Here is a 14,915-nt window from a genome sequence, read left to right as displayed (position 1 = left end):
GAGCCCAGGAGCTCTGGCTCCTTATTTGACCTCCTGTAGGTACTTAATAAACATTTGTTGAAGTAAGAGGAAGGGAACTTGGCAGAGAAGGACTGAGGCACCAATCCTGGCTCAGTGCCCCCTCCATCCCAAAGCTAGCCAGTATCCCCGTCACTTGAAGCAAACCTGTTTATTGGTCCCTGGTCACACCCTCAGGGCTCACCCAACCATTACCTGACAGCTCTCTCACACCATCTCACCCATCTGGAAATAACCATTAATGGGAAATCCATTCTCCTCAAATGAACTCTGTGCTTCTTTCAACCAAGATTGGCCCAATCTTCCTTCCCCAAGTGCCTGGCTCTTTCTTAATCCCTTACATCTCTGCTTAAATTCCTTGACCCTACAATCAAAATCCGGCCTCCCTATTATATGTTTTTATAGTTCCTTGAAAAAAAAAAGTGTGTGTGTGTGTGTGTATGTGTGTGTATGTGTATATATATGTATACATTGCTGTGTGTATATATATATACATATATATACACATACACACACACACACACACACACATACACACACACATTGCTATATATGATAGCATATATATGCCATCACTGTTTACCAGTGGTTCCTAGAGTGGTTGTTTGATTAATGACTTACTCTGTGAGGCTACCTCCATACCAGCTGCAATCCCTGGCATGTAGTAGGCCTATAGGAAATATTTGATGAATGAGTGAATGAAGAGCTGCCCATAAGACCTCAGCCCTAGGAACAGTCTCTGAATGGCTGTACCCTAAAGTCATCCCAAGAGACACCACCAGAAATACTTAGGCCAAGATCTTGGGTGAGGCCATCACCTATGTGACAATTTTTCCAAGCCAGAAGGAACAGTTTTTGTCCCAGCCCTGGGGCTCCCAGTTCTGACCACTTCTCCTGAGATGGCCTCACAGCTGGGATGGTTCTTGGGGTAGTGGTCATCCCCTTGCATTCCTAACTCAGGCTCTATGTAGATCTAACCCTTGCTCCCAAAGTGTCAAGTTTACCCCCTTGTACTTGCTTCCCAGTTCCCTTCTCTGACTACTACTCTTAGTTCTCAGTAAGACATTGCCAGGGTCTCAGGGACCCTCTTAGGGTCAAATCACGTCCCTCAAATCACGTTATTGAAGTGATAACACCTGGAGCTTGTGAATATGGCATGACTTGAAAATAGAGCATTTGCAGATGTAATCAAGTTAAAATGAATGATAACTGGAGTAGGGTGGACCCTTAATCCAATTTGGACCTCATCCTTACAAGAAGAGGAGGGACAAATGCCATGTGAAGACAGAGGCAGAGAGAGAGGAGACGCAGCAATAAGCCAAAGGAGGTCAAGTATTGCTGGCAGTCGCCAGAAGCTGCAAGAGGCAGGAAGGATTCTTCCTTGCAGCCCGTAAAAGGAGCATGGCCCTGCTGACACCTTGATTTCAGACTCCGGAGCCATGAGAGGATAAATTTCTGTTGTTTTAAGCCACCCTATTTGTGGTGCTTTGTTAAAACCACCCAGGACACTAATGCAGAAGACTTCCTGTCCCTGTGGGTCACAGGCCAGAAGCTGCCATGGAGAAATGCCCTGTACTTTGCCCAGAGCCAGGCATGCATGCCCCTGGGTACAGAGCTGCTCGGGAAACAGTTCCTCACAGTGCATCAGGGAATGGCCTGAGGCCAGCATGGCTGTGGGTTGTGACATGCTGCGAGTCTGTCTCTCCAGAGACCACACCATCTAGATGGGATACCAGCTGCACGCCACCCACCCCCCCAACAGCCTCTTTACTCAGCATCTCACAGAAGACTTCAGCCCTTGGGCCAAGCTACCAGCTACACAAAGCAGAGAAACTGGCAAGAGGTGTTTCTGGGAACAGAAGGGGCGCCACTTAAGCTTGGTACAAAGGGATTAATTTCAATAATATCAGCAACATCTACTGAACATCTAATCTGTGGCAGGCACTTTGCATGTGTTATCCAAGTTCCTCCTCATGGGTATGGATCATCATCCCCACTCTATACTTGAGCAGACAGTGGCTCAAGACTTTGGCTCAAGTTCCCTACCTGATTGTGATAGAACCAGAATTCAAATCTAGGACTTTCTGAGTCAAGCCCATCATGTTGCCTTGACTCCTCAGGGATAAGAAGGATACCATACACACTTTAGTCTTGGACATCTAAAAAACAGAGGAGACCTTCATGAATACACATGGACTGAGATAGGTCAGTAACTCAGGACAAGAGGTCAACCTCAGGGATGAGCTCAGAAGAGCATAGCATGGACCAGGAGTGGGGCTGCCTGCCTACGTCAGAGCCTGCTGGCTCTAGCCTCCCAGCTGTCCCTGAGGCTCCACCTGCATCGACCTAAGCCAGTGAGTGCCTGACCCAGTGGCATACCTAGGCCTTCATACCTAAGGTAGTGTTGGGAAGCCATGGCTGTTCCATGAATCTCATGCCCCACCCCATTCCTGGGTACACCCATGAGCTTCAAACTGAAGTCTCCAGGCCTATCCCTCACTGACACCCCAGTTTGCCATGCTGGGCTCCTTCTGGGGTCTCAAGCTGGCACCTGCCTGGTTTTCCATAGCTGAACCCCTCTGGTCTATGCCTGAGGCCACCCCACTCCTTGCATCTGCCCAGGCCACTTTGGTATTTGCAATAGACCATCTATGAATTTGAACATACCAGACAAGTCTAGAGGTGTCTGTCCAGCTCACACTTCCATACTCTAAAGTTGCCATTCCAGGGATGGGCCTGGGAGCCACACTCAAGAGACAGTAGAGTATGGTGGTCAGACACACAGATGTTACAATCAGACTGCCAGGTTCAAAGTCCAGTTCAGCCACACACTAGTTGTGTGAACTTCGGCATGTTACTTAAACTCTCTGTGCCTCATGTGTACAGTGAGGCTGATAACTGCAGGGCCTGCCACAGGAATGTTGTGTGAAATAGAAGAATTATACTTGTAAAGTACCTGGAACAGTGTTGTAAGCACTCAATAGACGTTGGCTGTTATCATTACATCGTTGTAATTACTGCCATCTTTGTCATCAATATTATTATTACAATGGCTCCAGCCATAGCTGATAGGGCCAAAGATGAACACCTGACCCAGCTTGGGCCAATCAGGTTCTCAGTCCCAGGCACATGGGACTTATGCCCAGGACAGGGGGCCTTTAGTGGTCTAGGTTTGCCCGGCCACATGGAAATCCAGAATTCTTAGTAGCCCATTCATCCACAGGCATGGAGAACCGAGTACAGAGAGAATGAAACAAAAGCACACAGAGATATTCAATTCAGAGGCCATTCGGCTCCTGACAGAGAAGAAACATGGAGGGTGAGGCTTCCTGGGACCCAGTGGCTCCCTGACCCTTCCTCAGGTTGTACTTCCTGTCTTTGGGCTCTTGCAAAACACCCTGGTCCCCGAAGAAAAAAAATCTCCCTTGAGCCCAAGCCAGATAGAACGGGTTTGGTTACCTGAATCCAAAAGGGTAGACATCATCCCAGTCCTATAAAGCAGAAAAAGGGGAAAGTGAACAATGCCGGGAAAGAACATGAGTGTGGCCATGTGTGCGTGTTTGTATGTCATGTTTACAGAGGAAACAAGGCCCTGACATGTCGTCCATCCTCCCTGGTTGGTTTTCCTGGCAAATGTGGGTCCACACTGTCCCAGAAGTGGCATGGGGAACATCTCCCTGCTGAAGGGGAGGGCGGAGATGGAAGTCCAGCAGCACACCACTTCTAGCCTAGCTTGGGAAGATCATACAATATCTTCAAATGGCCCCAGTCCCCAGTCTGCCTCTGGCTGGCTGTGTAACCTCAAATGGATCACCTTCCCTGTCTCATGTACATTGTGAGTAGTATATGCCCTACCTGCCTCTCTCACAAGGGAGACTCGGGGAGATGGCAAGGGGCTCAGTGGGGACTGTGCCTCATGGATGGGAAGGAAGGTGACAGGTCATCTAGGACAGAGATTTCTCCCCACACCCCATGGGATCATCTTTCATGCACTGCTAGCTTCCTCAAGAGCCACTGCTTTCACCCAAGGAGCCCAAGCCCACCTCCAGAGGAACTAACAGAACCTGTGAAACTTTGGGATCCTGAGGACTGGGGTAGGAGCCCCTGCCTTACATGCCTTCACCTCTGAGGGTCACCAAGTGGCACCAAGAAGGCTCAACACCCTGTCTCTACAGGCCAACGCAGGGCCCAGCAGACAGGAACAAAGTTAGCCTGGGTCTCAGGTCATATGATAAGGCTGTGGGAGTCCTGCAGATCCACCCATCTGTGTTTGGGTAAACTGATTCTCAGCCATCCCACCCAGAGAAAATGGCTGTATCAGGGACCATCTCTTTTTTTTTTTTCATTCGACAGAGAGAGAGACAGCTAGCGAGAGAGGGAACACAAGCAGGGGGAGTGGGAGAGGAAGAGGCAGGCTCTCAGTGGAAGAGCCTGACGTGGGGCTCGATCCCAGAATGCCAGGATCACGCCCTGAGCCAAAGGCAGACGCTTAACGACTGAGCCACCCAGCCGCCCCAGGGACCATCTCTTTGGGGAAAGGGGTCAGCATGTGAATCTCCATGTGTGTCTGACTTCTCCCTCACTCCTCTCTCCCTTCTGAATCCAATCACCAGTGACCTCCATAGGGCCACTAACATTTTTCAGCTCCCATCTGATTTTTTTGCAACATTTCATTCTAGCAACCACTTACTGGTTTCTGAAACATTCTCTCTCCCTGAGCTCTATGACCTCACATTTTCCTGTATTCCTCCCTCCTCACTGCCACTCCTTTTCTGTCTCCTGGAACCTTTTCAATGGGTTGTCCTCAAGGTACTGTTCCCGGGACTCTCCTCTCTCCACACACTCCCTGAACTGTCTCACCAGCTCCCTTGGCTTTCCCCCAACTTGAGCGCCAAGGATACTCAGATCTGTCTCCAGCACAAACCCTCTATGGCGCTTCAGGGGTCCAGCAGCCTCCTCCACAGCTGCCTGTGGTATCCAAAGGCTCCCCAGACTCAGTAAACTTGACACTAAACTCTTCCCTCCTCCTAAAGAAGGACCAATTGTTCACTATCTCAGTGAATAATGTTCTCCAGCCTCTCGTCACTTCTGTGTTGGACACCCCATGATGTCTCACTCTCTCCCCTGCAAATAAAACCATTAGCTAGTCCCATCTCTTCTACCTTCCAAGCATCTTTCTAAGCTGCCTATCTTCCCATCCCCTCACCACTGCCTTGGTTCAAAAGCAGATTATTGTTCACCTGGGCCTTCCCATCAGATGTACATGATAAATAAATTTTTTAAATAAATTAATCTAGTTTAAAGTCTAAAATATAAGAATTAGGCCCTATCTGACCAGACTCAGGAACAGCTCAGAGTGTGAATCAGACCTCACATCTCAGCCTAGAGCTCAGAAACGAGAGCTGATGCCTAGAATCTGGAGGAAAATTCTCTCCTAAAGCTCAGAGGGGGAAGCCAAGCACCACACACCCAGCCCACTTTTTAGTCTAAAGAGTCACATACGGCTCAACCCCTTCCGCCAACATCCCTTATTTTATTTTTCTCAAAGAAAAACAAGCGTCGATGGGGAGAGGGTTAACAGTTTATTCTATTTTTTCTGAGTGATTTTATCACTGTCGTTAGAACATTCATTGAAGTAAGTGAGGAATCCATCACAGTCTGACAGCAGTGTGCAGACTAATGGCTGTTAGATGGTAATAATTTTTAATATGATTTTTATTTCACTTAATTTCATATGTGCTTGACAAAAGGTCCCCAGTCACTGGGGAGCAGTGCGGAACTGGGAATATGCTCACAGGAAGGTCTATTAAGCCAGGTGCTGGAAGCGTTTCAAAGAAACAACTTTGCTATTCAGGGGAAAAGTCAGAAACTTGGTCAGGTGAAGGGAGCTAGTTTCTGGCACAATGTCAGTATCACACCCCATAGACACTGGCATATCTACATCTCACAATATCATGAATCAGAGGGACAGGCACTTAAATGATCGGAATGCCCACATGCATGCATACAGTCATGCCAAGGCATAGATGTACATAGATGTACCTCATCTTGTGAGAAGTACAATCACACCCAATGAGCTACACTCCACGTTTTCAGAAAAACACATACTAGGCACAGATTACACACATACACATGCATAATGCAAGGCAAAGAGAGAGAGATTGAGACTCATTCCTTGGTATGACATAGAGTCTCACCCAAGGAGCCAGTGTGTGTTTGTGTTCGCTCTTGTTCTCTCTCTTTCTTTCTTTTCTTTCTTTCTTTCTTTTTCTTTCTTTCTTTCTTTCTTTCTTTCTCTCTCTCTCTCTCTCTCTCTCTCTCTCTCTCACACACACACACACACACACACACACACACACACACACAGAATCACATAAGGAGAACATATAGATTTATCCCTATAGGAATTCACATCTCACACACACAAAAGTAATCACATACAAAACATCTCTGACAGTCACACACACTTCCTACTGGGTCTGTCCTACAGCCTGTTAATGGATCATGAAACCCTTTTGGGATTTTCTAAAAATTGTTTTTAACTATTAGAGGAAGTGGTGGGGACAGCAGCCCTTGTGCCCAAAGGCAAACCTCCAGAGGTGGCCACAGGGACAAGGGGAAAGGAAAGTCATATTTTGTGTAGCCTCAGCTTCCCAGCATTCCAAGAGCTCCTGGAAACAAGGGAACAAGGCAAGAAACAAGGCAGGAAACAAGGGCAAGCTGGCACAGGGATAGGTAAGAATGAAACCATATCTGACTACAGCCCATGTCTAAAGTGCTCTGGGGTAGGATGGGCAGGGTCTCAGGCATTGCTGACTTGAGGCATCAGGTGCTCTCCCAGATGTATATCAGATTAGAGTAACCCAGCCCAGATTCCCAGGTTCTGGGAAGGGAGGATCCTGGAAGCCTTCTATGGGGGGACTCTAACAATAGGAAGCCAGGCTAGTCTTGGAATTGATCCCACATCAGCAGGAACTTGAACCAGAATGGGGGCTTAGCCTAGAAATCAAGTGGTCAGTGGAGAGAGAAGTAGCAGGAGGGAAGAGAAACTACAGTACATCAGTCCTACGGTTGTCTATCCACTAACCTAGACACAGAAGCAGAGGAAATATCATAAATCCCCTGGGCAGGTGAAGAAAGCCCACACTGTCACACCTTACTGACTCCCCTTGCTCCAAGACAAGGTCTAGAGGAAGCTGAAGAGCTGACAAGACCCCACCTCTCCTTGGCTCCCCCTCTGGAGGAAGAATAAAACAATAAAACAGTATCCCACAGCACACAGCTTGCTGTGCCAAGGTATTGTACAGTCCTGGCCACAAATCTGTGCAGGGACCTCTTGCTGATGAATTGTCAGCATACTGTTCTCTCAGTTTGACTCTGAGAGGGGCTGTCATGTGGTATTAAGAGACAAGACTAGCATCAGGCTGCCTAAGATTAAACCTCACCTCTGCCCACTCATTAGTTTTGTGAACTTGGGAAAACTGCTCAACCTGTGTCTCTGTTTCTGCCTCTGTAGAACTATAATAGTAAGTCCCTACCTCTCAGGTAATTGTATATAGCTTAAGTGAAAGAGTCTGGCTTTCGGAAAAGGTTACCTACTATTATTATTTTCTACAAGCTTCTTCTAAAAAGGGTGGAAAGTGGCTTCTCCCATGTTTTCTTACCACAGAGGGGGAATTCCTGAAGGCTGGAACAATCATCCCATGAGGGCACTCTTCCTGAGATAGCCTGAAAGCTGTCAGCACCATGGACAGCACCAATTCTCTGTCGTGGTGCTGACTCGTGCTTTTCTTCAGTTTCCTGAACCACATGCTCATTCCTTCCATATTCTAACCAGGAAGTCCAGGGGGACCCTTATCTGGATACTGAGACTACAAGGAGATCAAAGTTATTGATTCCATGGAAATTCTGAATCTGAAGAGATCCTTTTATAGAAGACACTGTTGTGTGGTCCAGAGGCAGCCCTGCTCATTTGCCCTGGGGCATCTCCAAGCTCCCTTTCCCTGGATTGGTCATCCCAGGCCAGGACCTGAGAAATTATTTAAGGAGGAAGTCTTTATCCCACAGTTATTGAGCATGAATGGTGTGCCAGGGTCTGTGCTAAGCCCTTGACATACATTATTCCAGTTAATTCTCCAACAAACACCAATGGAGTCGGTGCTCCTATCATCTTCATTTCGCAGATGAAAATTCTGATATTAGAGAAGCTGTTGGTTCACCCAAATTCTCACACAGCTAAAAGTGGAGGAGCAGGATTTACACACATGTCTAGGCTGTAAACCCCAGTAATTTTTTCTATCTTGGTGGTTTATACGTCCATCCCCAGACCATGCAAAGAAGAAACTCTCAATGAGTATCTGCTGAATGGATGAATAACTCCAAAGTCAGTATCCTAGCTTCTTTGGTTTCTGCTTCTCAACTGGGAGCTCTGGTTCAGCATTAAGATTGTTTCTTCAGATACAGATACTCCTACACGTTTCTACTGGCAGGATCTCTCCTTCCCACAGCCCCCATGGAGCCTGGCATAAGCCTCCATTACTCCCCAGCAGAACTTGACCATCTCAAACCTCCCTAGATCAAAAACTAAAGGTCCTGAGATCTGGGGTGCCTGGGTGGCTGAGTTGGAAGAGCAGGCGACTCTTTATCTTGGGGTCATGAGTTCAAGCTCCACGTGGGTTTAAAGATTAAAGATTACATACATGCATACATACATACATACAATAAAGGGCCTGAGATGGGACTTTCTATATCCTAGCTAGTGCTGGTTAGACTGCCAGGAGAAGCCCTGCCCACTTTGACTCTTCAGCTGAAGTCACTATGGAAAGTATTAAGTATTCCATAAATGACAGCGACCATTATCATTCCTATGGAACAACAAGATTGTCTCCACATTGACCTCTTTGCCAATGGGACAAATTGGGACAAATTTAAGCTAGTTTTCAAGGTGGAGGGAGGTCTTTGAGGAGAATATGGCCCATAAAAGTACTTTTGACTCACAGAAAAAGAATGATTCTGCCTGAGTCTCTATCTTGAAGTGTATGAGCTCAGAAATTATTTCATAGACCCAAGACTGAGAGATTCATATGTGGGTCATACACATCTATATATAGGTTGAGCCTTTCTAAAACCATGTGTATAAGTCTTCACAGTGGAAGGTCAAATTCTAATTTCAAAGAGTATAGTGAATAAGAGTCCAAACTTGTATCATCAACAAACAACAGGAACAAATTACTGTTCACTGAGTACCTACTATGAGTTCAGCACTATACTAGGTAAAAGATATACAGGGTTAACCAGACAGGGTCCTTGCCTTCAACAACCTCAGTGATGGATAAAAAAGAAATACAAGTCAATGGGCAACTTATACCAGACAAGTCTTCATCAGAGATTACTGAAGCGGGAGAGAATTAGGATTCTCCCTGGGCCATGTTTGCTGTTCCCTGTCCCCGTGACAGCCTTTCCCAGACCCCACGTGGATCCACTCATCAGTTGTCCCAGTCCCAGACAGCATAGCCAGGTACAAGCAGTAAACTCTAGTGGGTTTTAAAGGCAAAGATTCGGGAGGTAGACTCCTTTTTTCAAATCCTAGTTCTTCCACTCACTATAGGTATGTCTTTGTACAAGTCATTAATCTCTCCATGCCTGAATATTCTCATCTTCAAGTGAAATAATAAAACTTAACCTATCACAGTGGGTGTTGTATGGGTTAAATAAGTGAATGATTATAAAGAGTATAGAACAGGACTTAGCATATAGCAAGGCTATATAAGTACTGGGTGTTGTTGCTGGTGCCATCCCAGCACACAAGCCAATCAGAGGCTGGCACCAACTTAGGGGAGGCTGCATATGGGACTCAGCCCCACAGCACTCCTGCTTTTGAGTTATTCTCTACCCAAGCCAAAGGCAGAGCCCAATTAGAGCCCTCCCTGCATCTCTAGATGCCCGAGTAGCTCCCTTGTGCCTCTTTCTCCCAGTTTCCTGTGTATTAACTATTTTAGCTGCCATTAATTGGGTGCTTACTTTGCCAAGCGTTTAGGATACATTATGCCACTCCAAATCCTCACAATAACCTCCTTGAGGTGGGTACTATTATGATATCCAGTTTCCAGAAGAGGATACTGAGGCTCAGGGAGGTTTAAATCCAGGCAATTGACTCCAGAATCCGAACTCTGACCCATTAAGCTATACCACCTTCATCCACAAAGAAAATGAGGTGGTCCTTCCCCATTAAATCTTCCAGCATCCCTCTACCCTTGAAATTTCCTCAACCCTCACCAAGCTGCCAAGTGGAACCCAGTATCCACTTCCTACTGCCCCCAAGATCCTACTTACTTCCAAATTTTGGTGTTGATGTTGATGGGGTCCATCTAGGGTCCCAGATGGGATGGCAAATTGGGTATCCTGGACCATGGCTACCAAATCCCTCTTAAGACAGGCCCTGGACATCTACTCTTATCTGCTGTCATTGAGGGGACAGCATCTCAAACTTCTTTCAGGCCCTCCTCCCCTTGTCAGAGTGCCCTTGTCTCCAGGGGTATCTGCACTGGGAGGTTCTGCAGAGACATCCCTAGGGACACTGCCTCATACAATCCTTAAAGTAGACATGTCCTAGTTTTGGCCATCCATAGGAATCTCCTTAGCTGGATGTGGACGATGTTACCCAGAGAGGAGTGGATTAGCCTTCCCCTACCCCACCCACTCTGGGGGACCTGGCTTAAATCCACCTTTACCAACTTGGCATATAGCATGGCCTTTTCTGCCATGCCATTTACTGCTACCCAACAGACACATATAAACACACACACACACATACACACACACGGATGCAAATATAGCTAGGTCAAATCCTAGCTCTACACTGATTTGGACCTGACTTTTCTCTCCAGGTCCTCAGTTATTCCACCTGATCTAGCATGTTAGCCCTACAAGAGAGATCTGAGTCCAGTCATACTCCCATCCCCCACCCTCCTAAGGGCAGCCCCAGTAGCCCCAGTGAAACAAAAGGGCAAGAGGCCCAAGGTATCCTGGAAGAAATCACGGCTTCACCAAGCCCCTCCTTTTCACTTCGTTTTTCTTCCCACAGGCTTTACTGGGCCAACTAAGAGGCAGTGTAGTTTAGGGGTGAAAAGCAAGGATTTTGGAATCAGAGCTGGTTTAAAAACTAAACTGACCCTCACCGGCAAATTACCTAACCATGTTGAGCCTCCGTATTCTCAATTATGAATTGGAGTAAATAATACTTTTCTTCCTGGGCACCTTTGGGGATTAACTAAGATCACAAATGGGAAGAGTCTGACCTCCATCCTCTTGGGGATAAACGGTGAGAAGAGTTGTTTCAGAGCTCCCTAACCAAGTTCCCACCCATGCTTCTCATGACTCAGCAGGGGTCCCCACCCCATCAGAACACTGTGGCTGATAGGATCCCCTTTGGAAAGCACTTCCTGAAAAGCTTAAACATAGAGTTACCATATGACCCAGCAATTCCATACGTAGGTGAGCCAAGTGAATCCAAAATACTTGTGTACTTGTACATAACACAAATGCAAACACCTGTACACAAATGTTCATAGCAACCTTATCCCAGTAGCTAAAAACTGGAGGCAACCCAAACGCCCATAGAGTAATGAGCAGATAAGCACAATGTGATGTACCCATACAGAGGAATATTATTCTGCAGCGAAAAGAATGAAGTATTAGCATGTGCTAGGACACAAACAAACCTCAAAAGCATTACGCTAAGCGAAAGAACCCAGACACAAAAGCCCACATGTGATGTGCTTCCACTTCCAAGAAATGTCCAGACAAGGCAAATCCACAGAGACAGAAAGTAGATTAGTGGTTGCCAGGGGCAAAGGACAGGGCAGTGGAGAGTGACTGCTTAATGAGTATGGGAGTTTCTTTTGGGGATGATGAATATGTTCTGGAATTAGACAGTGATAATAATTGTAAAACCTAGTGGATATACTAAAAACCACTGAATGTACACTTTCAGAGGGTGAGTTTTATGGTATGTGAATTATGTCTAAAAAAAAAAAAAGACTAGTTGACAGGAGTGTGAGCAGCAGTCAGTGGCCTGGAATTCCTCTCCAGCGACCAGTTTGCCCTGCAGAGGCCTCAGATAGCCCTGCACTGCACAGGAAGGGTGCTCACAGCCTCAACTGCTGTAGGGCCAGGTGCAGGAGCCAGCACCCCCGGAGACAGCACCCCCGGAGCCAGCACCCCCGGAGACAGCACAGACGGTCCATCAAGAGCACAGGCTGAGCATCAAGAAGACCCACATTGAAATCTTAGCTCCACGGCTTACAGTCTTCTGACCTCAGACATCCAGTTTAACTCTCTCAGTCGTACTCCCCACATCCGTAAAATGGGAGATAATAACATTACCTATTTCACAAAGTTGCTGTGAAAATTAACTAAGACCATCAGGTAAATTGCCCAGCATGTGCTAGACACGTAATAAATGCTAAATACCCGTGGGCCACCAATATCATTGAACTCTCATTAAATCTTACCAACATCCCGAATGGGCAATGTTCCCCATCTTACAGCTTTTGCCCATACCCGCCTTTGAGGTTGGGCAATGCTGGGATTTAGGTTCAGAAACCGTGGGGTCTACGGGAGATGTACCTGGAGCTGAGGGGCCAGTGCGGGACTGTTGCAGGTAAGCCTTCCGTGAGAGAGGCTGGGAGCTTGGTCAGCACAGTGAAAGGAGGAAGAGAGAGAGCAGCTGTGAGAAGCATTTCGAAGAGAACTTGGTGAGACTGGGTGACCTCCCCCACCCAGCTGGGACTCAAGGATGACCCACCATACCAGGTTCTGGTTTGGTGACCAGATGGGTTGAGGGGGCTGGCTGGGTCCTGAGTTCAGGGACACAGCAAGAGGAAGAGCCTGAAAAACCCAGGTCTGTGGGAGAGCTCAGGGCTATAGGCAGAGATGCAGGAGGGAGGAACCCCCACAGGAAGTGGGGAGACAGCAGGGCAGAGGGCTGGAGAACTGGCCCCTGGGGACAGCTGCAGTGTAAGAAGTCAACAGAGGACCAGGAACCCGAAGGTACTGGAAGACAATCAGGGAAGCAAGAGCTCAGCATAGGTGCCACAGCATCACAGAAAGCACTAGAAGCCACAAAGAGAAGGGAGGCCAGGACTGTCTGGGGAGCTGAGAGAGGGGGAGGATGTGTGTCCATAAGAGCACAGATTTCCCTTCAAGGGGGCAACTGGATCTACTGAGGGGCAAGGGAGATCAAGGGTGGGGAGCTGAGACCTGCCTGGCCAAGAGAGGGGAGGTGGGGGGTAGATGGGCAGTGCTGGGGATGGGGTACGGGCTTTTGTTTCCCTGAGGAAAGACACTGAAAAGGCAGAGGAGGAAAAAAAGGGAGTGGCCACTGGTCAGCACCCACCAAGGCCTCCTTGACCTTTCAAACAGAGCTAGCCCCTTCCTCCGGGAGACCCCACGGTGCTCTCTCCATCCATCCATCCCTCTGTCACAGCGCTGATCACCTAGGATGGGTGTTGCCGTCTCTCCAAGTAGAGAACATGAACAGCTTGGGGGCTCAGGGCCTCTCGTGCATTCTGCAGCCCTGGGGCCTGGTGTCGAGGGAAGGACAGAGTGCCAAGCAGGCAGGCTAGCAAGAGGTCAGACAAGTGGATGGACAAGCAGCTTAGCAGACAGACAGGCCAACGAGGAGCTGGAAAAACAGCCACAGGGACAGGTAGGCAGGGCTCTGTCTCCCCCTCCCCCTGGCAGTGCCCCCGCCCCCATGGCCGACACGGCCAGGCCTGGAGCACAGATTTATCTCCCGATGCTGCCACAATCCGCTATTGGATTTGTAATCACAGACTCCAATGTTCACGGGATAAATATACTAACAAACTAATTGTTTGTTAGCTCTGAGGTTGGAGCAATCAACGCGTCCAGCATGAGATATGGGCCACTCGCCCGCTTGAGTCCAGACCGCCCCGAGGCACATGGGCACTGCACCGGCCCCAGGCGGGTTCAGGCCCAGTGTGCACGCACAGGCCCGGACGGCAGAGCCGGGGGTGGCACGGGTGGGAGGGCGTCGGTGCGCGCTGGCACGTAGCCGCCACTGCCCCTGCCTGAGCCTCATCAGCGGCAGACATAAACTAACTTGGTTCCTGGGGACCCCAGAGGAGCAGCAGGAACTGTTTGGTAGAGAATTATAGCTGTGGGTGAAATTAGATGTACTCTGAGCCCCAAGGCTGAGAGAAATAAAAAGCATTTTAAATGGAGTGTAGAATTCATATTCCTCAGTCACCTTCCAATAAATAAATCTTGTACCATTTTTTCTGTAAACAGTGGTTACACTCAGCTCCTATTGTCTCCACATTCCATATGCCAATTGGCCAGGAGTGGAAAGGAAGAAATCAGGGCATGCCTGAGGTTTGGGGGCCCTAGAATCAGGAAGGCTACCCTGGAAATGCTCCCCCAACTTTAAGGAAGCATCAGGAGTGTCCCCCCCTGGTTGTAACCCAGCCCTGGTCATCCCTCAGGGATCCCCAAGGAGGATACCTGAGATGGAATTCCCAGACCCCAAGTTTTGAGACCAGGGGTCCAGGGCTGGAGAACCACGGAGGACAGCATGGCTCCAGCTCTCTGGGTCCCCTGCCCCTGGGGAATCCACTGGGGCTGACAGCTGGGGTGGGAGCTGGGGTGGGGGAGGAGGGGAGCCTTGCTGGCCTCACTTGTGGTAGCTTTTGTTGTCTCTGGTTTGCTTTTTAAAAGCCTTCCATGTGCAAAAACAATGCCTCCTCATGGCTAAGGGTGTGGAAAACACAGAAACATCACAAAGAAGAAAAATACCACCTGTGATCCTACCACCCCAGGGCGGGGGAAAAAAAACCATTGTTGATATTTTGGTATGTTTCTTCCCAGACTGTCCT

This window comes from Ursus arctos, unplaced genomic scaffold, assembly GCF_023065955.2.
Source record: "Ursus arctos isolate Adak ecotype North America unplaced genomic scaffold, UrsArc2.0 scaffold_18, whole genome shotgun sequence".
Taxonomy (NCBI): domain Eukaryota; kingdom Metazoa; phylum Chordata; class Mammalia; order Carnivora; family Ursidae; genus Ursus; species Ursus arctos.
The sequence above is the reverse complement of the archived record's forward strand: the minus strand, read 5'-3'. Positions refer to the sequence as shown.